Source organism: Typopeltis vanoorti, chromosome 9, assembly GCF_054136105.1.
Source record: "Typopeltis vanoorti isolate ZY-2024b chromosome 9, IOZ_Tvanoo_1.0, whole genome shotgun sequence".
In the NCBI taxonomy this organism is placed as follows: domain Eukaryota; kingdom Metazoa; phylum Arthropoda; class Arachnida; order Uropygi; family Thelyphonidae; genus Typopeltis; species Typopeltis vanoorti.
The window spans coordinates 133,255,160-133,282,362 of record NC_143557.1 but is presented as its reverse complement, the minus strand read 5'-3'; the positions used below and the strand labels follow the sequence as shown (position 1 = coordinate 133,282,362).

General features: G+C 36.3%; 1 protein-coding gene across 7 annotated transcripts in view; it reads right to left on the bottom strand.

The window, feature by feature from the left end:
* The window catches only part of LOC150103584 (uncharacterized), a 242,367-nt gene that overhangs the window by 130,835 nt on the left and 84,329 nt on the right, over positions 1-27,203 (bottom strand). For 3 of the 7 annotated variants that reach the window (XM_090398301.1, XM_090398306.1, XM_090398307.1), the window contains exon 1: positions 7,535-7,632. The exons of 3 other annotated variants lie outside the window; for them this stretch is intronic. The gene's annotated coding sequence lies outside the window, so the exon portion shown is untranslated. Of the gene's footprint in view, positions 1-6,970; positions 6,987-7,534; positions 7,633-27,203 lie in introns of those variants that run through there. One more of the 7 variants, XM_090398305.1, reaches the window with a different exon arrangement.

Sequence of the window (27,203 nt, the reverse complement as noted above, 5' to 3'; positions counted from 1 at the left end):
AACACCAAGACTACATCCAGTTTCACCAGTACAGCCGCTCTGGGCTGGCAGACCATGCCTTGGATACCCACCATAAAATTCGTTGGAAGAAAACAAAAATAATTCATCGCAGCAAGTTTAAATACGAAAGATTATTCAAAGAATCTTCAGCAGCTCTAAAAAAACGTTCCTAACCTCAACAAATTTGGGTGCATGAAACTGCCCCAAATTTGGGAGACTTTCATTATGAGAACTTCAGCCCAACTGCCAAGACTACCAAATTAGCCCGCAAGAGGGCACCATTAGGACTTTAGGAACAATATTAGTTTCTTGCTTTCTTCCTCATTTGCTTTGTGTTAGTTCCTGAGTGCACATACCATATCTTTATGTTCATTAAGATGGCAATGTGACATTGCCGAAATATAGAAGTTATTCATTAAAGTTACCTTTAATTAATATACTTTATATGCGTTGTTAATTCCGTAAACTAATTACCAGTTATGTCTAACCAAAGTATAAGTCTTACTACCTTAGTCCTAGTTCTTAGAGTTTCGCTTATTGGCAGACAAACATCAAAGGATTTGTATCCCCTTCATTACTTATTTCAATCCTGAGTTTATTCCAGAAATTTTCAAAACATAAAACAGGAAATAATTCCTACTAAGCATATAGAATGTTATTTTCAAGCAATAATGATCAAGGAGTGGTAATAACATGCAACACTAAAGCTGAAGATAAACTTCTGGATTAGATAGCAATTTAAAGTAGAGTTATGTGTGCAACTTCAAAATGGGGAAATAGACAATGAAAGTTATTTGTGCCTATGGTGAAGGTTCTCCTACAGAAGAACTGGAGGAATTTTTCAGGTAAATCAGGTATTTTTATAATCCTGATATGTACTTGAGGGAACATATCAGAAAATTATAAAAAAAAATTCCCAGATATACGGTATATATAATAAATTTGTGCATAATGATTACAGAATACATACACGTAATAATAATATTATTATTATCCAAGACCCCATGGAGTCAAAGACTCATCTGGGAGGTACTTTTGTCATACACACAGCTCATCATACCGTGCTTTAAACACACTCAAATTCTCTGCAAACATTACACTCTCAGGGAAGACATTCCAATCATTCACAACTCTGCATGAAAAAACCTACTTCTCACTCCCTCTTTACACAGTTTCCAGGGATGACCTCTAGTTCTCCCACTATTTTCTGTAGAACCGCTCCAGCACTGATCCCATAGCAACCTCTTACTAACTTTTAGCCAGCAAAGGTTGGTCGATTGGTAAAGCCTCTGCTACTAATAGCTTAAGCAAGTTTGAGCACGGTTAGTAGTTGGATGGGATCAATCATTCGATGCTGCTGGCACACTCTCCCTCGATGAGTCTTTGGACTCCCTGGAGGTGTCACATAATAATAACTTGTAGGTCTCTATCATATCTCCCCTCTTCCTCCTGTCCACCAGATGCCAGTTGCATCTTCTCAATCTTTCCCCATATTATGCAGAAGACATACAAATTTCACCTCTACTTATCAACCTACATGCTGTGAGTTCAATTCTACTGCAGTATAGATGTTTGTGAATGCTAGTGACTTTAGGATTTAAATTAAATTAAATGATATAAATTTATTAACATTTTTTATGTTAATAAATTTATTAACATAAAAAATGTCAGCTGCATTCACAATGGAGAAGCTATAGAGCTAATAAAATATTTCAGCTGCTTAGGTAGACTGTTATAAAAATAACAAAATAAGCAAAGCTAGTGAATGTGTGTGTGTGTGGGGGGGTAATTAAATTTATATGGAATAAGAGATAAATTAGCCATAATACTAAACTAGCAATATACAACAGTTTCAAACCAATTTTAAATTATGGATCTGAGAGTTGGGTTAGGAAACAAAGCAATTGATCATTGATTAGAGACTACAGATATGAGAGTTCTGAAAAAAATTAATGGCCTGAACAGACAGAATCAGTGTCAAAATCATATTAAAAATAAAGATTTTAGGAATGAACCTGATATTGTTTGCTTTCAAGAATGTGTGAGCAAGACTAATCTAAGGTGGTATGGTCACTTAAAGGGTCTTTTTTAGGAAAGATAATCCAGGACACCATGAAAAATTAATTTCGATGTTAAGAAAGTCGACGACTTATAAGTTATACACCCCTGCATAACAAACAAAAGTTGGTATGAAGAAATAAAAGGAAATCATAGAGCAAGGAACTCAATCAACAAAATACTCAAAATATTGAAAAGTAGATTGTGTAGTGTACTTTCTGCAGCAGGTCTACAGTAAAGATGTGGTTGACTAGGCTTCTTGTTTCTGTTCCACTCCAGTATATTTTTCATTAGATAGTATTTACCTTAAAAACTTTTTGTATGGTCATAATTTATTTAGCATATGGCTCACACATGAAAGTTGTATTAATCTTTAATGTATATATAAACATAATAATAGACATATGTACTATAATAATACATAATACAGTCATCAAAGAGACACTCAAGGATAGACTGCAACTGTATGTCTAGACTGATTATCCAGTCAACTGCACTTGATGTAGCATGGATGAAGTCTGACAGGTTTCCATTGTATGCACATTGGACACATTCTACTGTAATATGATTAATTGTCTGGCGGGGTGATCCACAATTGCACCTGTGGATCGATGGTCATAAAAATCAGTACAAAAATATTTAGAATTCACTTTCACATTTAAAGGTTACTTTACTGTTGACACCTACAATTGACCTCTTTCTGGTGACCAACTATAGTTGAGCAACTATTGGAGCCGATGTATCTGGTAAACACATAGCGAATTCTACTAACTTGAATATATTTTTGAAGGAGATGCTAGCATTCTTGAAGATTTCAAATAATGACAACCATATATCTTGAATTGCTTACAAAGTATTTGAGTCCCATTCTTGTTTTTGTTGTTGCAGAACTTTGTTTAGCATTGACCTTTCATCAAATAATTCATCTGTGTTTGCTGAATTATGTACTATTGTGTTTACAAAATTTGCACTCTGTTCTAAATCAGCCCAATACTAGTTTACTTAATTTTTTTTTTTTTGCCAAAAATGGCACAAATTTATGTTGAAATCTTTCTTTAAGTTTATTTTTCAATTCAGAATATATCATTAACACCCCTGTTGCAGTTATAGAATTGGACTCTACTTGCTTGATTACAGTTTGAAATAATTGTAAAGTTCCATGCAAAAACAGAAGATATACTTTATTTACTGGATTTTCAAAAAAAATCTTATAAAATCTCTGGGCATTGTTCACTTGGAAAAATATTAATTTAGACCAGTGGTTCTTAACCTTTTTTTATGCCTTGCACCCCCCCCCTTTCAACCATTTGTATAGGCTAGCATCCCCTGCTCAATTTTATACTAGGTTAATGACTCAATAAGATAATTATAATATATTATTAGACAAACCTAAATTATCATCAACATATCTGAACTGATAGTAAACTAAAAATTAATGACTTTGATGCAAATTAATTTTTACTCAAAAAAGATGTAAACATATTGTATTTATTAAGCCAATCATTAATGGCTACCCTGAGCCTAATGAGATCCTGCTAATTTTTCAATATCATGTTCAATGTTTGACAAACAGTCTCCTCTTTCACTTATTTGCAATCTGTATTCTAACAATTGCAAATTAATAGAAGTGGCATCAGAAAGAAATGGATTTATGACCCAATCAAGTATTTTAAGCTCATCAAAGTCTTTGAATCTGAACAATCCAAATCTCTATCTAATATTAAATCATCATCTATTATTTGTAGACTTGGGAAATGCAGAAAATCTTGTCTTGTAATGCTCTACTTGTAGAATGTTAATTTTATGATAAAAGCAAATTACGTTAAGAAAAGTAGCAGGTAAATCTTATAAAAGTAGTAAATTCTGCTAAAAATAGCCCAAATTAATTATTTTCAATGTAGAAAATTCAGACAAAAAAGTATCCCAATTACTTAACTTTCAATGTAAAAATTTTAAAAAATAAGCAGCAAATAAATTTACAGTATTCCCAGACATACAATATAAAAAATAGGGATGCTAGATTAAATACAGAATTTTTTGCTTTTATTATATTAGTAGTATTATAATGCTTACCCCCCCCAGGGGGGCACTACAGACAAGGTTAAGAACCATTGATTTTAGACCCTCAATATTGGAGTGCCTGACAAGTAAATGACTAACTAGGAGGAAAACTGTTGACAGGAGATTAGTAGTAACAGTTATTCATGTAGTACTATCATCGTAGCCTGTACATCCGTTGAGGGTGCATATCAGAAAATTGATGAGGATGGAAAAAAAAAATTCTCAGATATAAATTTATGCCTAATGACTGCAATAATATGTAAAAGACAAAACAAGAACATCATTTCCACTTATCCACCTACATAATGGGAGTTCAAATTCTACTACAACAAAGATATCTGAATGCTCCAATAAATGGTCTTATGGGTTTGCTTTTAGCAAGCCCATAAGACCATTTATTGGAGCCTATAGCAGTATTTTTTTAATCACAACCCCTATATCTTTCAACATTTCCAATAAAAAGCTGGAAATGTATGGCTGACAATCCTTGCTCCAGGGATCAAACATGGAACGTTTTTCAAGCCTCCAATAACGAGGATGTTGTTTCCCCACTAAGCAATGACAATTATCTATCCACCAAAAAACATTCACAAACATCTATATAGCACAGTGGGATTCAAATCCATTCACCCAATCAACCAAGCTGGCAATAGGTATGATTGTTTGGAATTATCAATGAAGAAAGTATGAAATTACATTATGCCTGTTAATTAAATGTTTTCTTGGAAGTTCATTATTGGGGAGAAAAACCCTGCCCTTACATACAGGTCTAAGTAATTCAGCTTCAGATAAAAAGTCTTTATAAATGTTCCTCATATCTCTTATGAAGCCTTAATGCTACTCTTTTAAACCAAAGGACTGACAAGGTACTTGTGAAAAACTGAGTTTTTTTATTTATTTGTATTAAGTAAGATTTAGAATAATTAGTAATAAGTGATATTTCTGTATATAATTTCTATTATAATTGTTTACTATAAACATTTCTGGCAATGTTGCTCCACTCATCTCACACATAACCGTTACTTTACACATTCAGGGGACAACTGAAATTATCAGGGTATTTTTTTTTTTTTCGTGTTATACACTAAACTTCAATCAAAATAGTGTTACATTTTTGAATGAAAAAATTTTAAAAACTTGTATTTAAAAGGATAATTTTGCTCACTTGTGAAAACAGCATAATGGGGGAGAGAAATTTTTTTCATGAAACCAGTTGAAGCATGATAGAGCAATAATGACATCACTGCTCTCTCACGACAATCCTCAGAAACTTGCTTATGTCATGAGCAAACAGAACTCAGGGTTTCCCTTTTCATTATTATACAAACACCTCTTGGAGTCTAGACTCATCAAGGAAGGCGATAGTAAGATGCATTCTAACAGAGATAATGTTTATCATACCCCATCTTAAATTGGTTCAATGTTTGCACACTCCCCATCTCATTTGGCAATAAATTTCACTCACCAACCACTCTCCATGCAAAAGTCATGCCACACTCTCTTGTGCACCACACCTTTATACAACTTCCAAGAATGACCTCGTCTCCATTTCTACAGACAACTTAAAAACATTTTTTTTAGTTGCAATTCTACTCCCAAATGAACAATCATTTTAGCTTTTTAAAAGATGGTGGCATTACTGATTCTCACACTGAAGCAGCCAAAATATGAGGACATTGCTTGGTTAATTGAATTTACAGTAGAAGACAGCCTAATGTATCTATTTAATTTGTCCTCTGATGATTTGCCTGTTTTGTTTGGGGAAGACAGTGAATTTCTGGCAGGAAAAATCCTGACACCATATAAAACTGGATAAATCACTTTCACTTGAGAAGTCTATTTATATGTCTTTCCAATTAAAAGGCATCAATGATGCTTATACCACAAACATAAAGACAATGATACCTCCAGAATTACAAAATTCATTCTTCTTGAATGCATTTATTCATTTAATCTTAATGTATTAATTCAGTCATCTTATATTTTATATTTAATGAATTGGTTTTAAATTATGAAGGTTGGGGATTGTCTCTATTTTCTCTTGATAGAACTATGCATGTGGTTAGGAGAGGCTAAGAGAAAGGGGGGGGGGGGTATCATGCAACAGCATGGCTTAAAAACTAAGGTCTGTAAAGTAGGATACCTGAATCATACATTAACACCTCTCACTACTGTCATTGTGATAATAAAATAATATGCTACAGGTTTGCAATGTTTCATGAATGAGATCAGGATAAATGTAAAAAATAAAAAAGAATTACATTATAATGAATTGACTAGATGCATTGAACATGAGAGAGAAGTCAATTAAGAAAACGCATATTTTCATTTTTAGGCCATTATTTTTTTTCTCGTTTTTTTTTTTTAGAAAAAACAGTGAGTTCAATATTTTGAAGTCTACTGTTGTAAATAATTTATTCCCAACTATAATAGTCTCATGTTTTTTATTTATTATATCCAGGTAATGAATTCGTAAAATAACTTCTAGTAGTTAATTATATATAATGGCTATTAAATCCATTTGCCCATTCAATTTATTAACAATTAATCCTCTATGGAGATACAATGCATTTTATTATTATCCTATACCATCACGGAGTCCCAAACTCATCTCAGGATTTTAACACATTCGTATATATTTAGCGTAGTGCTACTTTCCACATCCTAATTTACGAGCCGGTTTTATCGTAAATGATTTGGCAGCTAGAATATATGAGTTCAATCAGTGCTGAATAAGATAATAGCAAATTGGAATAACGTAGTTATTATACACTATTAGCTATGCAACGAACAGAGACGGAGTTAATTTATAAATACATCCCTCTTCCTCCCCCCCCCATACTCACAATACCTGATCTACAGTGAAACAACAAATGACAGGCCTCATAAGCCGAATGCGAAAGACACAAGTAATCACTTTGTTGGAATAAAAATTAAAAAAAAAATATTTGTTTTCGTTTAAAACCATTAATGCATGCAAACACGTGTAATTCAGATACAATAAATGAACTCGCAAAGAGCCACTGCAGTTAACTATCGGAACGATGTCGGAGATTCATCCTAGTAAAGTAACGGAAGCCTAATTTATCATGATATAAAAGCAGATACTTCAATAGCTTGTTAGAAAATTTCAATTATCAGCAATTTTTATTTAAAACGTCCATTTATACATGTTTGCATACAAACTTCCATTTATAAATATACACATAAACACACACACATATGAACGGGTACTCGCTTTCTACGAGTACGTTTCGTATGGAAAAGTCGTCTTTGTAGCCATGACATCAAACAAGACACCCGATGGCGGGAGGAGCATAGCTATATAGAGCGATTACTATTTTAAAAACTTTAGAGCGTGCTTTTGAAATTTAGTGAATGATATATTTAAGCATAAAACGAGCATACTAATTACCTTTGCAAGGCTCTATCTTTTGCTTACAAAGCTCCAGTTTACATAACTTAAAAGCAATATTTTAATGGTGCATTCCTCGCCGGTAGACGTCGTTTGTTAACAGAACTAGACAAAATGGCGTCTCCAGATCACGTGATCAAAGAAAAATTTTATGCTGTTGTTGCTATTGCAACGTAGCAGACGACGAATCAGTAATCAGGATTCCTTGCACGTGACTAGGCAACAATAAACAGCCAATGAAAATCACCGGGACATTATTTTGCTATACCCTAAAAATTAACTAGTTACTAGAGGGTTAAGTCAAATGACGTCACCAACCAATTTCCCCCCCCCACACACACACACACCAATATTTCTTCTAAAGGTATATTACTGAATTCAAGATTTTGCAGTGTTGTGATGTGTTGATATGCTTATTGAACTTTCCAAAGCTATCATGCATTAACTGCAATGCATCCTGTGCAATGTTGAAATAAGTTGATATACATACAGTTCCTAACTTATTTGAATAAAAATTTAAGCCTTCTTGAATACCATTTTATGAAAAGAAATACATAAATTGCAACAGTACATAATTAATACCTAAGTGTTCATGACACATTTTACTTTTATAATTTAACAAAGTAAAATTAGTATATCATTAAAAGCAAAACAGACAACATACATTTTAAAATACATGCACACATAAACATAAATGTATCTAGTCATAACTGAAGATATTTTGCAATTTATACTCAGAGATGAATATGCAAGTTAATTCTCTTTTTTGTGTGTATCCATGAATGAAGAATTCAAAACAGAAAATATAGACAAAGTAAAACATAACAAGTGAAATTTTATATCCATCAACAGATTAAGTTTAAAACAAATGCAGAAATGATTACTGTTAGATATTGAATAAAAGTGCTTAAGATACAAAGGAACAATTAATGACTTGAAGACTGCCACAGAAACCAATGCAAAATCATCAAAAGAACTTTTTTAATATGAAATATTTGAAATGATCAACACAATTATGGAACACAATACCATATAAATAAAGAACAGCACAATAATAATGAGTGGGAGAAAAAAAAATTCTGCAGAAGAAAACATTTAATACAGCAACGATAAAATCAGTTGTAATACTTGAGTTTCTTTTATTTCTCATGGTTCATAGTCTCTGATCGTCTGTTTTGCATTGTCAGTTGTTTTGAAATATATCAAACGTTTCAAAATATATTCACTACATTTCTAAACTGCTGTTAGATGCATTCATTATTTTTTGTACATTCTCTAGTAAAGTTATCCCTCTGATGAAACTTATTTAGTAGAAAGCAAAATGTGCAGAAGTTCAGTTTATTACTATTTCTTTTACAATCTATGATTAAATCCCCACAAGTGTAGGGGAGGTTGGGTGGATATATTACAGTTTTGTAAAAAATGTTTATACATTTCATTTTTGCTATTCCTACTATTATTATTCTGGACTTAAATGAAATAGTCAAGCCTGATTGTGGATGGTCCATCCTAGATAACACAAAATCTATCATACCACTGCTTAAACTCATTCATCGATCATGCTCTCACTACCCTACCACACAATTCAATTCCATAGTCTAAACCACTCTCCATGTGAAAAAGCCACTTCTCATCCTTTTGTTCTCCATCATAATCAGATCTTAAAATTATTCATTATATTCACATTCACCATACTCTCAGGCAATACATTTGGGACTCGCTATTCACAATACAAAAAACTTTCACTTCTTTCCAAGAATATATTTCCGGCTTCAAAAGAAAAGTCACACACACACACATTCATCTTATTTTTTTTGACTGACTGAAACCGAGAAAATGCAAAAGACACAAGTAAATAACTTTGTTGGGATAAAATAAAATAAAATAAACTATTTGTTTTCATGTAAAACCATTATTTGCTATCATCTATTTTCTCGGTTTCAGTCAGTCAAAAAAAAAAAAAAAAAAAAAAAGATGAACATATCCAATCACCGAGTCAATGCAACTACTGATTATCCCACGGTGGAAGGGTATTAATAGTATTCTTAAATAGATAAAAGCTATCAAAGAAATACCGTGAGGAAGGCTGTTCCAGATAGTAGAGGCAAATGGGAAGAAAAAGGAAGAGAACAGGCAGATTCATAGGTTCAGTGGACTTTAGAGTTCAACTATAAAAGGATGCTGAACAGCTGCCGCTTGTATTTAAGAGGCTTAGCAGAAAGAGAACTAATGATAGACCATTGGTAGTGAGGACAATGGTGGACCATGGGTACCATTTTGCTGAAGAATGCCCAAGACAGTATCTGTAAAAGAGACATAAGGCAGAAACATACTTTCTCTGGGAGAATAGCTGGAGCATGCATGAATGTTTGGTTGGTGAGGGGGGGAGAAGGGGGATTAAATCAATGTTTACTTGAAAATAATTGTATTTGTATTATTATTTCAGGTCTCCATACATCACAAAACTCACTGAATCCATCCACTAGACTACAATTCCTATCATACCTTGCTTTGAATTCATTTAATATTGTCACACAAACCACCAACTCTAGCAAGATATTTCTCTCTCTCCATCATTCGCGATACTGCTAACTCCAAAACACAAACAGCTTATGGAAATACCTTCCCATTCTCCTATAAACTTGTGCAAAGACTGCAAATCACCTTCATGTTCTTCTAAAAATAATATCATTTACATTATTATTATTATTATTGCACCTTCCATGGAGTCGGCAGACTCATAGTAGGAGGTTCATTCAACTGACAACATATTTCTCATATCGAATCTTAAAATTCTTAAACTCCTTGCATTAAGAACACATTCTGGTAATGCATTCCATTCACTGACAATTTCTCCACATTAAAAATCTACTCCTCACCCCCCCCCCCTCTTCACCACACTCTTACATACTTCCAGGGATGACCTCTGGTTTTTTTCTCACTTGTCTTCTCCTCTTTTTATAATCTCATCTGGAATAATCCGATAAAATCCTCTCACTAACTTAAATGTCTCTATCATATCACCTCTTTTTCTCCTATCCAAAAAACTCTACAATCCATTATTTTTCAACTTCTCTCCACAGCCAGCAGTCCAAAGTCCTGATATTGTCTTAGCCACTCGCCTCTGGAACCCTCTCCAATGTCTCCACATCACACTGAAAATCAGGTGACCAGATTTGAGCACAACAGTCTTGTGGCTCTTTTAAGTACCTCTGTAGTGCAAATAAACAAGGGGACATTATGCCCTTTGATTGGAAAAGACCAGAGTTTGATTCTCGTCATAATGACAGGAATCTTTATATGGGAATTTTCAGTTGAAGGTAAGTTAGCTAATCTCATACAGAAGTAGCAGGATATTTTCTCCTAGAAACTAGATTTTTTTATCCCATGTATAGGCAAAATCAGTCATGTTTCCATAGTGTCATTAAGTGTTACTTGGAGGATTAGGTAGGGGAAACAGTGAGTTGTATATAGTAAAGTACTCTCCCATATCATGCAATAATAGTAATAATAATAGTTTTTATTTATTCTAATTCCTAACTGCTTGTAGATGTTACCATTTCATATTACATACATAATAATATTAACCAATAAATTAACCTGTTTTATACTGTACAATTGTCTTTTCCTCCTCAATTTCATTCAGCAGGTTATCATAAATTACTAAAACAAAAATGCCTTAATTCAACTTTTAATGATTAACCAAGTTGTGATTCATACTTTTTTTAATCATTAAGACTGAATGTTTTTCTGACATATTTTCCTGTCTATTATGGCTGACAGCATCTTCAGTAAGATAACACAAACAAAAAATTCAAGTGTTTTCAGAGAAACATTCAGTTTTAATGATTAAAAAAAATTGACAAGTCAAAACCCAGTTTATCATTAAAAGTAGATATAAATCTACTTGTAGTGAATTACTTAAATTACTCTGTATGCTTAATTCCTCATATTAAGCATTTTAGAAATGCAATGATACTGCCTTGTGGTAACTTCCGTGATACTAATTCTGCTGGTAAAAGGCTTAACAGGTTTTTGATTCTGGTCACTGATTAGTGTAAAATGTTTATAAGGCCTTTTCCAGCTGATTCCACAGTTAGTCAATGGTAGATAAGGTTTTTTTTTCTTTTCTTTTCTTTTAGAAGGAACTTGGGTTTTAAATTCTGCAACAAGAAGATATACAAACTGCCCAACCTGGTTCTACTCTTCAAGCAACAGGCTATGATTTTGAATCCTAATGGGGGATAACACAGATGTTTGTGAATGTTAGATGAGAAATTAATACAGAAGGAATTATAAAAAGAGTGGACATTAAAATGGGAAGAATGAGAGACCATCCCTAGAACTGAATAAAGATGTGGTGAAGAAGAGTATGAGAAGCAGATTTTTTACATGGAGATTCTATTATCAGAGCACAATGTGAATGCAGGGATTAAATAACTTCAAAGTTCATTACAATAGACATGTTGCTGATCTTGTATTAAGAAATACAAGCTGGTTCTGCTTATATGAAGGAATGAAATGACTTGATATAGTTTCACGCTTGGTTTCTTAAGCAAAGGAGACCAAATGTGAAAGGTTTTGGATTATCTGATTCTTAGTCCATCCCCGCACTAACATACAATAAATGTCAACAACCTTTTGGGGTGGGAGGGGGGGATTCACATAAAAAAAAATGTTATGTTTTTATGTGAAGAAAAAACTGCATAAGAAACTGCAGCACTGATGACAGCTAGAGATTACCAATTTCAAAAAAGACCAAATTAACACTGAATAATTATGCTCCACTAATGCCAGATAAGGGCTGCTGCAGATTCGTCCAGTAAAACTTGCACTTTTCCTGTATCTTATTAATTTGTCAAGATTTCTTTTCATTCCCATCTTAACCTAAGTATTGCCTTAAATTTTTGTAAGGCACCGTGGCTCAGTTGGTTAAAGCGCTTGTCTGGTAAACAGGATATCGTGAGTTCGGTGCCTAGAGGTGTATGTTTTTTGCTAGCCTGGTTGGTTGAGTGGTTAGCATATCCGCTTGCAGGTTCAAATCCTGCTGTGGCCAAGGATGTTTGCGATTGTCTATGAAAATACAAGCGGTGATAATGAACAGGAGAGGGCAGTGGTGTACATCAGGGGTGTTCAACCCGTTGATTGCAGAGCTATTTTTGGTTGATCTCTTGTGTATTCTTCCTTACTTACAAATTTAATTAAAACTGAAAACAGAATATTTTATTTATTCATTATTTTGTATTATTTTTAATTCGCTTTAAGTGTATTGCTATTGTTTATTTATTTTTCGTTAAAATTGTCAAATCAGTAATTTTCTTACAAGTCCAGGTAAATGAATTAATTTGGATCAGTGGAAGACAAATAGCAAGCCGAGTGAATACAATTATAAGCAAAGTGTAAAAACTCGATTGTAGCTTAAATATTAAATATTCCAAAGCACATTACATCGATTTTTTACTTAGGTTAAGTCCCATGTGAATATTGTAAAAAAATAAACTTTGTTTGTCTCGGTATAGTTTGTATTAGATGTTTTTGTAAATAACTCTTTTGGAGCTAACTCTATATACTGCTTTAATAAGAATATGTTAGGCAGAAGCTGTACATGGTAGCATTAGAAAGATTGTTATTGAAACTTGTATGTATGAGAAAGGCTTGCAGGCTCAAGTGTAAACATCTCCGAAGTCAGTCAGAAAGAGTTCAAACAACTTTCCGATGGCCGGCAACTTACAATCAAAAGAAAGCGGAGGAGAACAAAAGGAGTGCCGAACTTGAAACTTAAGATGAAAGACTCATACTGATTCTTTGGGGGTTGCCAAACTTCTTACGAGGTCTCAGAGGAGGCCTAATAAAAAGGGACTGAAGCAAGCAGAAGGGGTCTCGGTTCCAGAATTGCTGTCAAAGAGGAGGCCGACCGGTCTAGAGTCATCGTCAGAGAGACTGCCCGGATCCACGTTGCTGGAGAGAGGGATTTCCCGCTTCCAGAAAGGAGCTTCTCGGTTCGAGACATCGCTAGAGAGAGACTACTTCTAGGCCGCAGACAAGGTTTCAAATTGCTGAAAGGAAGAGTTCTAATTGCTGGAGAAAAGTTTCCAGGCCAGGTTAATGTCAGACATTCACCAGTGTGTTGCATTTTCATTACAATTTGATGAATCAAATGACTTCACTGATATTGCTCAGTTAATGGTATTTATTCGCATGGTATTTCAAGATTATTCAAGTAAAGAAGAACTTTTGAAAATTATACCATTATTGGGAAGGACTAAGGGAGAAGACATTTTTTCGGCATTTGATGAATTTGTGAAACAACACAAACTTCCACTTTTTAAACTTGTGTCTATTACTACTGATGGTGCTCATGCAATGATAAGTAATAAATCAGGCTTCATTTCATTATAAAAACGATGACAAATATCTCCAGATTTTTTAACGTACCACTGTATTATTCACCAACAAGTACTGTGTAGTAAAAGATTAAACACAAAAGCTGTTTTGGATATTACATTTAAAATTGTAAATTCTGTTCAAAGAAAAGCCCTGCAACGGCGGTTATTTAAATTACAGGCAGATGATGATAGGGAACTTCTGTTGTACAAATAATGTTTGCTGGCTCAGCAGAAGTCAATTTTTAGAAAGATTTCTTGTATTAATTAACAATATAAAAATTTTCTTGATGAAAAAGGAGATATCTATCCACAATTGAGTAATAGAAGATGGTTGTTACACTTATCATTTTTAGTAGATTTCTGTACGAAATTAAGCAATTTAAACTTAGAGTTACAAGGTAGAGATAAAAATTTAATTGACATGTTAAGTTCAATAAAAACTTTCCAACAATACTTACTTTTATAAAAGAAAAATATAAATGACTGCGAAGTTAGACATCTCCCATATTTATTAACATTTTTTGAACAAAATCAAGAAATGCTTCGCTATGATTTAAAAGAATTTATTCATGAAATAGAATTATAGTTGAGGAAGAAATAAATTCAAGATTTAAAGATTTTAATAAAACAGAAATGATTGTATTCCTTTCTTTTAGGGTTACACGGTGATCAGCATTCATTTTAAAAATGTTTATGGAATTTACAACCGTGTTAAAAAAACTTTTTTTATTATCCCGACGTTTCGATCTTCACATCAAGATCATCATTTGGAGCGTACATAAATATACAGGACAAGCTGGGTTACACCATTGACTGTAAGCTAGAGAAACAATGATTTGTTCACATGTTATTCTACTGGCATGACCTCTGGTGAAAAAAAAAAAAATTATAAATTACATCAAGCTAAATTCTATTTTACAATCATCATCATCATCATACGTATCAAGGATTTAGGCCTAGCATGGCCTGTTCCGGCCTTAGAAGTCATCGGTGAATTGTTTAAGAGGACGTCCTGGTTTTCTTTTTCCTAATGGCTTGTGCTTTAAGGCTTGTTTTGGTAATCTTTCTGTTTTCATTCTTTGAACATGTTCCATCCATTTATGTTTATATTTTTTAATTTTTTCTATTACTGGTTCTTGGTTTAATTCTTTCATAATATCTTCGTTTCTTTTGTGATCAAATAGGGTATACTTTGCAGTTTTTCTCATAAACTTCATTTCTGCTGTTGTTAATCTTTGTTTGTCTTTTTGTTTTATTGTCCAGATTTCGCTTCCATACATTAAGGCCGGTAAGGCTAATGTATTGTATACTTTTAGCCTGGTTTGTTTTTGAATTAGGTTTGGTTTAAATATAGAGTTAATTACACCTGTTATTTTTAAATATTTTGCAATTTTTACGTTTATATCTTTTTCATTTTCATATGTGATCATACATCCTAGGTAGTTAAATGAATTCACCTGTTCTAAGATCTTGTTATCTATTACTATTTTAGTTCTTGCTGGATCTTGTCCTTTAAAGGCTATAGTTTTTGATTTTTCTGTTGATATTATCATACCATAATCTTTGGATATCTCATTTAGATTTAAAATAGCTTTCTGTAAGTTATCTTCAGAATTTGTAATTATTATTTGGTCATCTGCAAAGAGGAGAGTGTTTAAGTTAACTGTAGGTGAAAGTTTAATTCCTTGGTGTAAATTTTTACTCCATTTTATTATTATTATTATTATTATTATTCAGGCCTCCAAGGAGTCAAAAGACTCATCAAGGGAGGTCCTTCCTAAGACATAAAGTCTGTCAAGACTCATCGAGGGGAGGTCCCCCCTGAGAAACACAAAGTTTATCATACCACTCTTTAAAGTCACTGACCGTTCTCGCTCCCACCACTCCATCAGGCAATGCATTCCACGGCTCAACCACCCTCCACACAAAGAAACCACTCCTTACACTCTTGCTCACAGTTTCCTTTCGTAACTTCCAGGGATGGAAGTTACGAAACCATCAGGCAATGCATTCCACGGCTCAACCACCCTCCACACAAAGAAACCACTCCTTACACTCTTGCTCACAGTTTCCTTTCGTAACTTCCAGGGATGGCCTCTTGTCATCACTCCTTCCTGCTGATCAACCAAGCGAAAGAACTCCCCAGTGTCAACCTTGTAACCACCTCTCAACAGTTTAAAAGTCTCAGGGGGAGGTCCCCCCTGAGAAACACAAAGTTTATCATACCACTCTTTAAAGTCACTGACCGTTCTCGCTCCCACCACTCCATCAGGCAATGCATTCCATGGCTCAACCACCCTCCACACAAAGAAACCACTCCTTACACTCTTGCTCACAGTTTCCTTTCGTAACTTCCAGGGATGGCCTCTTGTCATCACTCCTTCCTGCTGATCAACCAAGCGAAAGAACTCCCCAGTGTCAACCTTGTAACCACCTCTCAACAGTTTAAAAGTCTCAATCATATCACCTCTCCTTCTTCTATCCACCAAACTCTGCAGTCCACATTCTCTCAGCCGATCCTCATAACTATCCTTGTACAGTCCTGAAACCATCTTTGTCATCCGTCTTTGTATCCTTTCCACAGTTAATTTATCCCCTTCAAATCCTGGGGACCAAATCTGAGAACAATAGTCCAAGTGTGGTCTGATCAGAGACTTATACAACGGAATGATAACCCTCTTATCTCTGCAGGTCAGTGTCCTTCTCATAATAGCAGCAATCCTCTGTGTTACCTTCACCACCTTTGCAATATGTCCCCTAAACTTCAGGTTTCTATCAATCATCAACCCCAGATCTCTTGTCTCCCCTACTTCCTCCAGTATAACTCCTCCCATAGAGTATGCAGCATCCCATCGATGTTTCCCAAACCTCAAGACCTTACATTCTGCTGCATTAAACTGACACCCCCATTCATTTGCCCATCTATCTAGCTTATTAGATTATGTGTGTAGAGGCTTAAGTGCTGTGAGGACATCATGTTGGAGGCTTAATGGATATTTTTACAACACTTAAAAAGAATTAAAATAGACTTTAATGCTTCCTATATTTCGTCCTAGTCACTAGGACATCTACGGGGATTACAAAAAAATTAATGTAACATATGCACAAATAACAAACAATACTAAGCCCAACCACGTGGGTGACACTAAAGTCCTATCTAGGTAGAGCGCCCTCTAAGGGCAGTAGTAGGTGGCCTGGAATGTAAGGTGGGAACTCTGGTGATGAGTGTTTCCCAAATCTTCGGAAGCTTAATGCACCCATATTTATTGAGATTTGGTTGGTTTTTGAGAGCTGCTGCTGCTTCTAAGAAAAGTCTCTCTTTCTTGAATTTGCTGTGGTGGAGCATGGTGGTTTTCTTCCATGATACTCTGTGGGTGGTGTCCAAAACATGGTCAGCCAAGCCTGAATGGCCATAGTTGTGTTTGAAGATGTAAGACTTGTGTTCCTCTAGACGGATGGATGCTGATCTGCCTGTCTGTCCAAAGTACGCCAGCTTACAGGAACAGGGTACTTTGTAAATATATCAAGAAATTTAGCATCCTTGTGAAAAATAAACCACAACCACAAATTCAACCTCTCCAGACAGTAATAAACCTCTTTTCCAAAAGGCTCAACGACGATGCCGTCAGCGCCCTTTGCCTCGGCCATAATTTTGCCGTCGCTCCGAAGGAAGTGCCGGTGCTTGACGTAATGGTGAACATCGAACGTGGAATAGGTCGCTTACCGTCGGAGACAGCTAACAACATCAGGCTTGACGTAGCCAACATCCTCGTGCATTCTTCTCCGCCAAAAAGTAATTTATCATATGCTCAACGCACGGCTCTCCTGAAACTACGTAAAGAAAAAAGTATCGTCATCACCAGAGCGGATAAGGGTAACGCCACAGTCGTTCTTAATACCAGCGAATATAAGCGTAAAATGAACATCATCCTCCGCGATCGCGCTACCTACATCCCGCTAGAACACGACTCCACAAAAACACAAGTTAAGAAACTTAAAATTTTACTCAAAAAAGTATCTTCCTGGCCCCCAGATGTCACGAAAAAACTTAAACCTTTCCGCTCCCGTCCCCCCCGAATATACGGTTTACCAAAAATCCACAAACCGAACTCCCCACTCAGGCCTATAGTAGATGCTACCAATGCACCTTGCTATAGACTATCTAAACAGCTGGCCAACTCTCTGATCTCCCTCACCAGGTCCCCTTCCTATATAAAAAACTCGACCCACTTTAAAGCCCTCACAGAAAATTTAACCTTGAAGAAGACAGACATATTGGTAAGCTTTGATATCTCCTCTTTGTTTACCAATATTCCCTTAATTGACACCTTATCTCTCTTAGAAAAGGTTTTTCCCTCTGACATCTTAGATCTCTTTTCCTTTGCCATTAACTCTGGATATTTCTCTTGGAACAACAAAATCTACAAGCAGATAGAAGGAACTGCCATGGGTTCCCCCCTCTCACCCCCCCTTGCCAATTTCTATATGGAAGATTTCGAAAAACGAGCCATTGACTCAGCCCCACTCAAACCTTCTATCTGGCTAAGATACGTAGATGATGTGTTCTCTATTTGGCCTCATGGCCCAGACACGTTAGACTCCTTCCTCAGTCATCTCAATAGTCTACATCCAAGAATCCAGTTCACTATGGAAAAGGAAAAGAACAATTGTTTACCCTTCCTAGACACCTTAGTCACACGCCTGCCTAATGATACACTCACCTTCACTGTATACAGAAAACCCACACACACAGGCAGATACATTCACAAACTCTCCCACCACCACCCCTCTCAACAATATGGCATTATTAAAACTCTTACCAAGAGAGCCCACAATCTTTGTTCCAGTGGAACCGCCCTCACTAATGAGCTTAACCACATACACAGCACTTTCCTCTCCAATGGCTACAGCGATCACAGCATCAAAAAAATAATCAACTCCTCCCCCATTCCCCTTCCTTCTCGTCAACAAGATTTTAAAAATGCCATCACCATACCCTACATCCGTGGCACATCTGAAAAAATAGCCAAGATACTAAAACAATACAATCTACACACAGCATACAAGCCCCACCGCAAACTGGCTACCCTTATCCGTTCTACAAAAGATCAGCTCCCTCCTCTCTCTCTGCCTGGAGTTTACAAAGTACCCTGTTCTTGTAAGCTGGCGTACTTTGGACAGACAGGCAGATTAGCATCCATCCGTCTAGAGGAACACAAGTCTTACATCTTCAAACACAACTATGGCCATTCAGGCTTGGCTGACCATGTTTTGGACACCACCCACAGAGTATCATGGAAGAAAACCACCATGCTCCACCACAGCAAATTCAAGAAAGAGAGACTTTTCTTAGAAGCAGCAGCAGCTCTCAAAAACCAACCAAATCTCAATAAATATGGGTGCATTAAGCTTCCGAAGATTTGGGAAACACTCATCACCAGAGTTCCCACCTTACATTCCAGGCCACCTACTACTGCCCTTAGAGGGCGCTCCACCTAGACAGGACTTTAGTGTCACTCACGTGGTTGGGCTTAGTATTGTTTGTTATTTGTGCATATGTTACATTAATTTTTTTGTAACCCCCGTAGATGTCCTAGTGACTAGGACGAAATATAGGAAGCATTAAAGTCTATTTTAATTCTTTTTAAGTGTTGTAAAAATATCCATTAAGCCTCCAACATGATATCTAGCTTATTTAAATCCTCTTGCAGGGCTACCACATCTGCGCTATTACTAATAATCCTTCCCAGCTTCGCATCATCCGCAAACAACTGAATATCCCCCTGCAATCCACTGGCTATGTCATTGATATAAAGGTTAAACAATATAGGTCCTAGTACTGAGCCCTGTGGGACCCCACTTGTAACCCTCTGCCTCCTGGAAACTGCTCCACCATACACAACTCTCTGATACCTATCAGACAGCCAATCCTGAATCCAGTTGACCAATCTGACATCCAGACCCATGTGCTGCAACTTAAATATCAGCTTATCATGTGGCACCCTGTCAAATGCCTTCGCCAAGTCTAAGAAAATTGCAGTATATGCCTTTCCCTCATCTAATGTTCTTGTAACTTTATTATAAAAGGCTAGCATATTGCTAAAACAAGAGCGTCCTTTCACAAATCCATGTTGATTCTTACAGATAACATTACCCTCATCTGCCCAATGCTGTACACAGTCCCTCACTACTTTCTCCAAGATCTTAACAACTACTGATGACACACAGACTGGCCTATAATTAGACACTTCCAGTCTGTTACCACCCTTATGCAATGGCACTATCTTACCTTCCTTCCATTCCCTGGGCACCTTTGCCAAAGCCAGACTTTCATTGTAAAGCCACGTTAAAGGTATTGTCAATTCGCTAGCACATTCTCTCAAAACTCGTGGCGAAATACCATCCAGTCCCACAGCTTTACTGACATCCAGAGTACTCAGTATCTGAAACACACTCTCCTCCTGTACCTCCAGACCTCGTACCAGTCCTATCCCTCTAGCATTAAAACTGACTCCTCTAGGATGAAATACTCCAATTAAGTGTTCATTTTGAACAATTCCACTATGTCCTCTGCATCAGTCACTCTATTCCCATTTTTATCCCACAATATCATTCTTCCACAGTCATTTCTCCTCCTACTGGCCACATAGCTAAAAAATTCCCTAGGATTTTCTTTGGATCTTAGGGCCAATCTCCTCTCATATTCCAGTTTCGCTTTCCGTACCACATTAGTCACTCTTCTGGCCCGTGTCTTATATTCTTCATGAATCCTCTCTTCACCTGTCTCCTTATATCTCTTCCATAGCCTCTTTTTCGCATGCAGTTCCTGTTTAATGTTGTTTGTCATCCACTTTACTCCAAATTGCGCCCTCTTCTTCACTCGTGGTATACAACTTACCATTGCTGATAACAAATATTCTTTCACAATTTCCCACGCACTGGTGATATCCTGGCCGTCCAATTCCTCCCTCCATGAAACTTCCCGAAGTTGACGTCTAAGACTATTATAATCACCTGCCTTATAATTCCACAAAAGTTCCCGTCTCTTTGATACTCCTGCATGTCTATTCATTTTCCATGTCAACACCATATGGTCACTCTCTCCAACTGGTGGGAGAGACGTCAACTCAGTTATTATCAACTCTTCTGATGCTATAACCAAATCCAAAATTTTTGAACCTCTTGTTCCCTCTGTTACATGTTGCCTAAGACATTTGTCCCTCAAGAATTCTAGAAATTCCATTCCCCTATTGTTACATGCATCTTCCTCTCTCCAATTTATACTACTGAAGTTAAAATCTCCCATAACAATCATTCTTCTTGCACTTGCCAAACTTAGCTGTCTAAACATCTCCTGGTCCCCATCCTCTGTGCTCCTGGGTCTGTAGCAACACCCCACTAAATATCCTGTCTTGCCTACCTCTACCTCACACCATACGCTCTCAAAATCATTTGTCTCACTTCCTTCCAAATTCTCCACTCTTAGAGGACATAGGTCATCACTTATCATAAGCAGCACCCCACCACCACGCTTTCCCCTCCTATCCTGACGAAAAATGCTATACCCAGCGACTTCTATTCCTGTTTTTATATCCCCTTCTGTCAACCACGTCTCAGTGATCGCAATAATTTTTGGCCAGGCTGATGCTATCTGCACCACCAATTCCTCTCCCTTATTCCGGATACTCCTGGCATTAGTATACAGCATATAAATGCCATTGTTTCTATACCCAGCCTTATCCCTTCTAGACTCCACTGGGCTCAGTGTTACCTGACATTGTCTCCCTTCTCCCAAGTATCCATTCCCACAAGAGGCCACCCCCTGCTATCATCCTCCCTGGGACACACTGACTCGTTCAGAACAGCAATCTCTCCAGATGCCTACGTCCTTCCTCATTCAAATGTAAACGGTCTCTCGCATACAACTCCTCTCTTTCCTCAAACGCACTCCAAGCATCCACATATACTAGTCCTCTCTTGTCACACATTCTCGCTATTATGCCATTCAATATCACCGCTCTTCTGCTCAGCTCATCATTATCATACCTAGGCAACACGCACACTATTTTTCCTCTCTCTGTCTTCTTCCGTACAGTCTCAAGCAAAAATCTCATATCTCTCGCTGCCCGACTTACATTACCACTTACATTACCACTCAAGTCATTCGTTCCTACCATCACAATCATCTCATCCACCCTTTCACCTCTCTTAATTGCCATAGCCACCCTTTCTATTGTTCCTCCTGGCAAACACTCCTCACGCATCCTATCTTGAACACCACGGATCATTGAGTCGCCATACATTATACCTCTTACAATTCCCTCACTCCTATTGTTTCCATTCTCTCCTCTTCTTTCATTCCCATACCTCTCTCTCCTACCGTTTCCATTCTCTCCTCTTCTAGCACTTCCATATCTCTCTCTCATTCCGTCTCTCCTACTGTTTCCATCCTCTCGTCTGCTAGCATTCCCATACCTCTCTCTCATTCCCTCTCTTCTACTGTTTCCATTCTCTCCTCTTCTAGCACCCCCATACCTCTCACTCATACTCCTTAAATTCTCTCTCTCTCCTACTCTGATTCGCCTTGCATTTATCTCTTCCATTCTCCTAATCTTATCTTTCATACTTCTGCTCTCATTCACTAGACATTCCACCTCCTCTTTCAACTCATCTATCTCCCTCTGCAGGTCAGTCACTCTTAATCTAAATTCACTCTCCCATACAAAACCATCTCCTAAACTTCCACAGTCACTCACACCTTCCACACTATCAACTATTATTTTCTCATTCGCTCCTATCATACTACTTGTCTTCCTACATTCATTCTCCATTCCTGGAGCAACAAAGTCGGATATCGATATATCTAATGTACTTATTTCCTCCAACTGCCTGCATTTTGCGCACATACGCTCTCCACTCTCTTTAACAAGCCACATATGTAATTCCCGAGAAGCATACATGCCGCAAGTACTGCATGCCACAAAGTCCCTTATGATATTGCTAATAATTGAGTTCTTAAATGGCGGAGGACTTGGAGTTACGCCACTTGCGACTGCTGCTGAATCCACCATCATTCCTTACTGCCGAGTAGCGTAATCTTTAATAATTATTCAATTAATAAATAAGAGGGGAAAAAAGTACAAACATCAGAACATTTAAGTACTAAATATAATTAAATAAATGAAATATAACTAAATACAGTAACTTAGCTTCGTTTTGTCTTCCACCGTTACGCGTTCGATTCCGACGGTACCAACATATATTGTATCGCGACAGCAACTAACTTCCAAAAAACAACCACTGAAGTACACTCGTATTCAGAGAAACAATTTAGCACTCAAAAACGGGGAAAAAAGCGGACTATTCACCGATTAAAAATCACTTCATTTAAGTAGATATTAATAATATCTACTTAAATAGATATTAATAGGGATTTTTTATAGAAAAGTAGCTCGCGTAGTAAAAAAGGTTGAACACCACTGGTGTAGATGATGTGGTTCGCTGTAGTTGGTGGATAATTTTTGTAAAGGGTAAAAAAAGCCACTTTTATGTTGTACTCGTGGAGCAACACAATGATGATGGTCTAAAAATTCCAAACATATGGCAGGCATATACCTTCCATATGTTTGCTTCCTCACTAAGAACAACTATAAACAGGACTGTAGAAAATCCAGTATTGTAAATCAAAAATAAGAATTGTAATACTAAAAATAGGACACCAATTGTTTCTGAAAGAAAACCATCTAAAAGAATGTTTATTCCTGTCATTGTAAAATAGAATTTAGCTTGATGTAATTTATATATATTTTTTTTCACCAGAGGTCACGCCAGTAGAATAACATGTGAGCAAATCATTGTTTCTCTAGCTTACAGTCAATGATGTAACTCAGCTTGTCCTGTATATTTATGTATGCTCCAGATGATGATCTTGATGTGAAGATCGAAACGTCGGGATAATAAAAAAGTTTTTTTAACACGGTTGTAAATTCCATAAAATTTTTAAAATGAAATGATTGTATCTTTTATCAATAATCCATTTCAAGAAAACTTGAACATCACAGGAATTTCAAATAAAATTAGTGGGCTGTTTGACCAAGCTAAAGTAGAACTTGAGATAATAAACATTCAGAATAATTTACATTTAAAATCAATAAACAATGAAGTCATTTGGAAGTATGCACATGAAAAATTCCCAATATTAACTGATATTGCAGGAAAAATTCTGTTGTGTTTTGGATCGACATACTTGTCAGAATCTGCTTTTTCAAATATGACCATCATAAAAAATCAATTAAGAAACCAGATTACAAATGATCATTTGGATGATTGTCTGCGATTGGCCACTTCTTCATATCAACTTGACTATGAAAATATTGCGAGGTCCAAACAATGCCAAATTTCACATTAACTTGTTTTTTTTTTTAATCAACCAGCATTTCCTGTAACTTGTCAGTGTGTAATCAATCTGTTGTTTTTTCTAACTTTGGTTTTCCAAAATAGAGAAATAAATATTTTATTCCTATATATATATATTTTTTTGTATTAAAATAATTAAAAGTGATAAATAAATTTTGAAATACACAAATAAAGTTTTTAGTTGTGTATTTTTTTTTAGTTGTTTATTTGTACATAATCAGATATCAGGTTGGGGGAACGTGATCTATATAAGAGATTGCCGAATAAGTTATATATAAGACAGTAGATCACCGAATAACTTTTTACAGAAAAGTAGCTCGCTTAGTAAAAAAGGTTGAACACCACTGGTATAGATGATGTGCTTCGCTGTAGTTGGTGGATAATTTTTGTAAAGGTAAAAAAAGCCACTTTTACGTTGTACTCATGGAGCAACACAGCCATTTTGTCTGTGACATTCTTGATGTAAGGCAACGTGATTGCATTCCTGAAATCTTGTTTAAGTAAGGGAGTTGCAGTAGATGTATTAAGAATTTTTCTGATTATCTTGGGTCAAAACCACCAAGTATGAGGTTCTGCCTGAGGTAGTGCAGTTCTTCATTTCCTTTTAATTGATGTGCTTGATATATTGTATCAAGATTCCTACATCCACCAAAACTTCTATATCACCCATGAAAAAAACCAGGCATCAATGAGATTCATTGCTCTTGTGGCATTGTTTCTGTAGATAACAAATCCTGACCTTCCTGTCTGGCCTACATAACAGTAGGCCAGATAGGAAGGTCAGGAGATACAGAATCTGTATGTCTGAACACGTAAAAGATGTCAAAAAAAGAAGAGAGCATAAATCAGGCCTGCCACACCACCACTACTGGCCATCAAGTACTTTGACAAACAAAAATGTCATATATCGATCATAACTGTTTTACAAGAAAATTCAAAGAAGCATCACAAATGCTTATGATCTCTAAACAATGCAATAAAAATTGAGGCTTAATTTTATATTACTTATGGTCTGCTTTCATCAAAAATTTAACTGCCACGGACCGAGGATATAACGTGTGATAGTACACAATGCGATAACAACAACTAGCAATATTCCAACAGGCATACAATGAAGAATTTGCCATTTGTATTCTGGTTTATCAATTATATGTTACAGTTGTGAAGTTATCAAAAACATCTTTTGTTGTGTAAAACTTTTAGGTACCAGTACCCCTGATGATGTAAGTTGTACAACGTACGAAACATGTAGGGTTTTAATTGCTTATTTTTTTTTATTAAACTCTTTAATTACATAATAATGTGGTCTCAATACCAAAAACTTCTCACTGAACACAGAGATTTCTGCTGACTCTATAAGAACCTGCCTCAAACAAATTCGTTTATAATCTGTAACCACCCAATTTGACAATGCATTCCAAATTTTCTTCTTTCTGGATCTCTGCATAACTTCCTGATATGCCTGTGCAAAATATCCTATCAAAAGTGTGCCTATGTGATATATCCCCATCTCAACAGTACCTCCCTTTCATTGTCTCCAAAATCACTCTCTACAACTTCATCAAGAATGAGATGTTAATAAATCCTGATGTGACTTTCCAAGAGAGATTATTTAAAAATGTGCTTTCTTCCAAATGTTGAAAGTTCAAAATGTCAGTTCTGATGAATGCATAAGGGTGACACATGTGCATTCATCAGAACCAACCTACCATGCCAGAGACTACACATCCTTGAATCCCCACTGTTTAAACTGCTTTGGCTCAAAATTTCTATACCAAACCAGCCTGCCCTTTTCATATGCTCTCTGTATCATTCTCCAAATTCCATCAACCCCTCCAACCTTTTGACTTTCAGCAGTCAAAATACCCCAATAGTGAGGTCATCCTGATTGGGGACTTCAATGTCCACAATTCACATTGTCTCCCCCTTCTCCAGTTTCACCAGCCATGAAGGCTGGGATGCTGAGGTGTTTGTCATCAGCAATGACCTATCTCAGATCATCAATCTTCCTACCAGAATACCTGACAGCCCCCTCCAATTTGTCAACACGCTTGACCTTTTCCTAACAAGCTTCCCCCTTCCAGGTATACTGTGGTTGTATATTGTGCTGAAAGAATCCTTCACCCACCAGTTCACAGTTGTGTCCTTTGGCACTAAAAGGGTGTCGACTGGGAGGACTTCTGAGACTTCTATTCCTCCTTCCCATGGTCCAACTACTGCTTCAATTTTTCCAATTCAAACACCTGCTCACACCAAACAACAGAAATCATCCTCACAGGAATGAAGGCTTTCATTCCTTATTCCACTCCAAATTCTCAGCCACCATCCAAGCCTTGGTTCTCAAAAAAGTGTGCCAATGCTGTAAAAGAAAAAAACCTCTGCTAACCACAAATGGCTCAAGACCCAAAATCCAGCTGCCCACTCTGCAGCTCACATCCGTTGTAAAAGAATCATCACCAAGTCCAAGTCAGACTTTAAAAGGGCCAAATACTGCAAACTCGCCTCCTACCCAAATGGTAGTCACTCCTTCTTATCCCTTGCCAAGGCCACTGGGTGCAACTTTTGCTCATCCAGGTTTCCACCACTCTCACAACTGGATGGTGCTGTAGTTACCTCATCTAAATAAAGGCCAACTTACTAGCATCACTCTTCTCTTCAAAAAAGAAATCCAAAGAATCCTCAATAACTGAACAAAAAGCATCTGATCCTGATGGTATCCCACCTATTGTGTTAAATTATTATTATAATAATAATAACAGTGTCTTCATGGAGTCAGAAGACTCATCACGGGAGACCCTACATTGGCACACTAATCATTATTCACACAATACCTATCATACTTCTTAAATTCATTAACAGATGAAGCA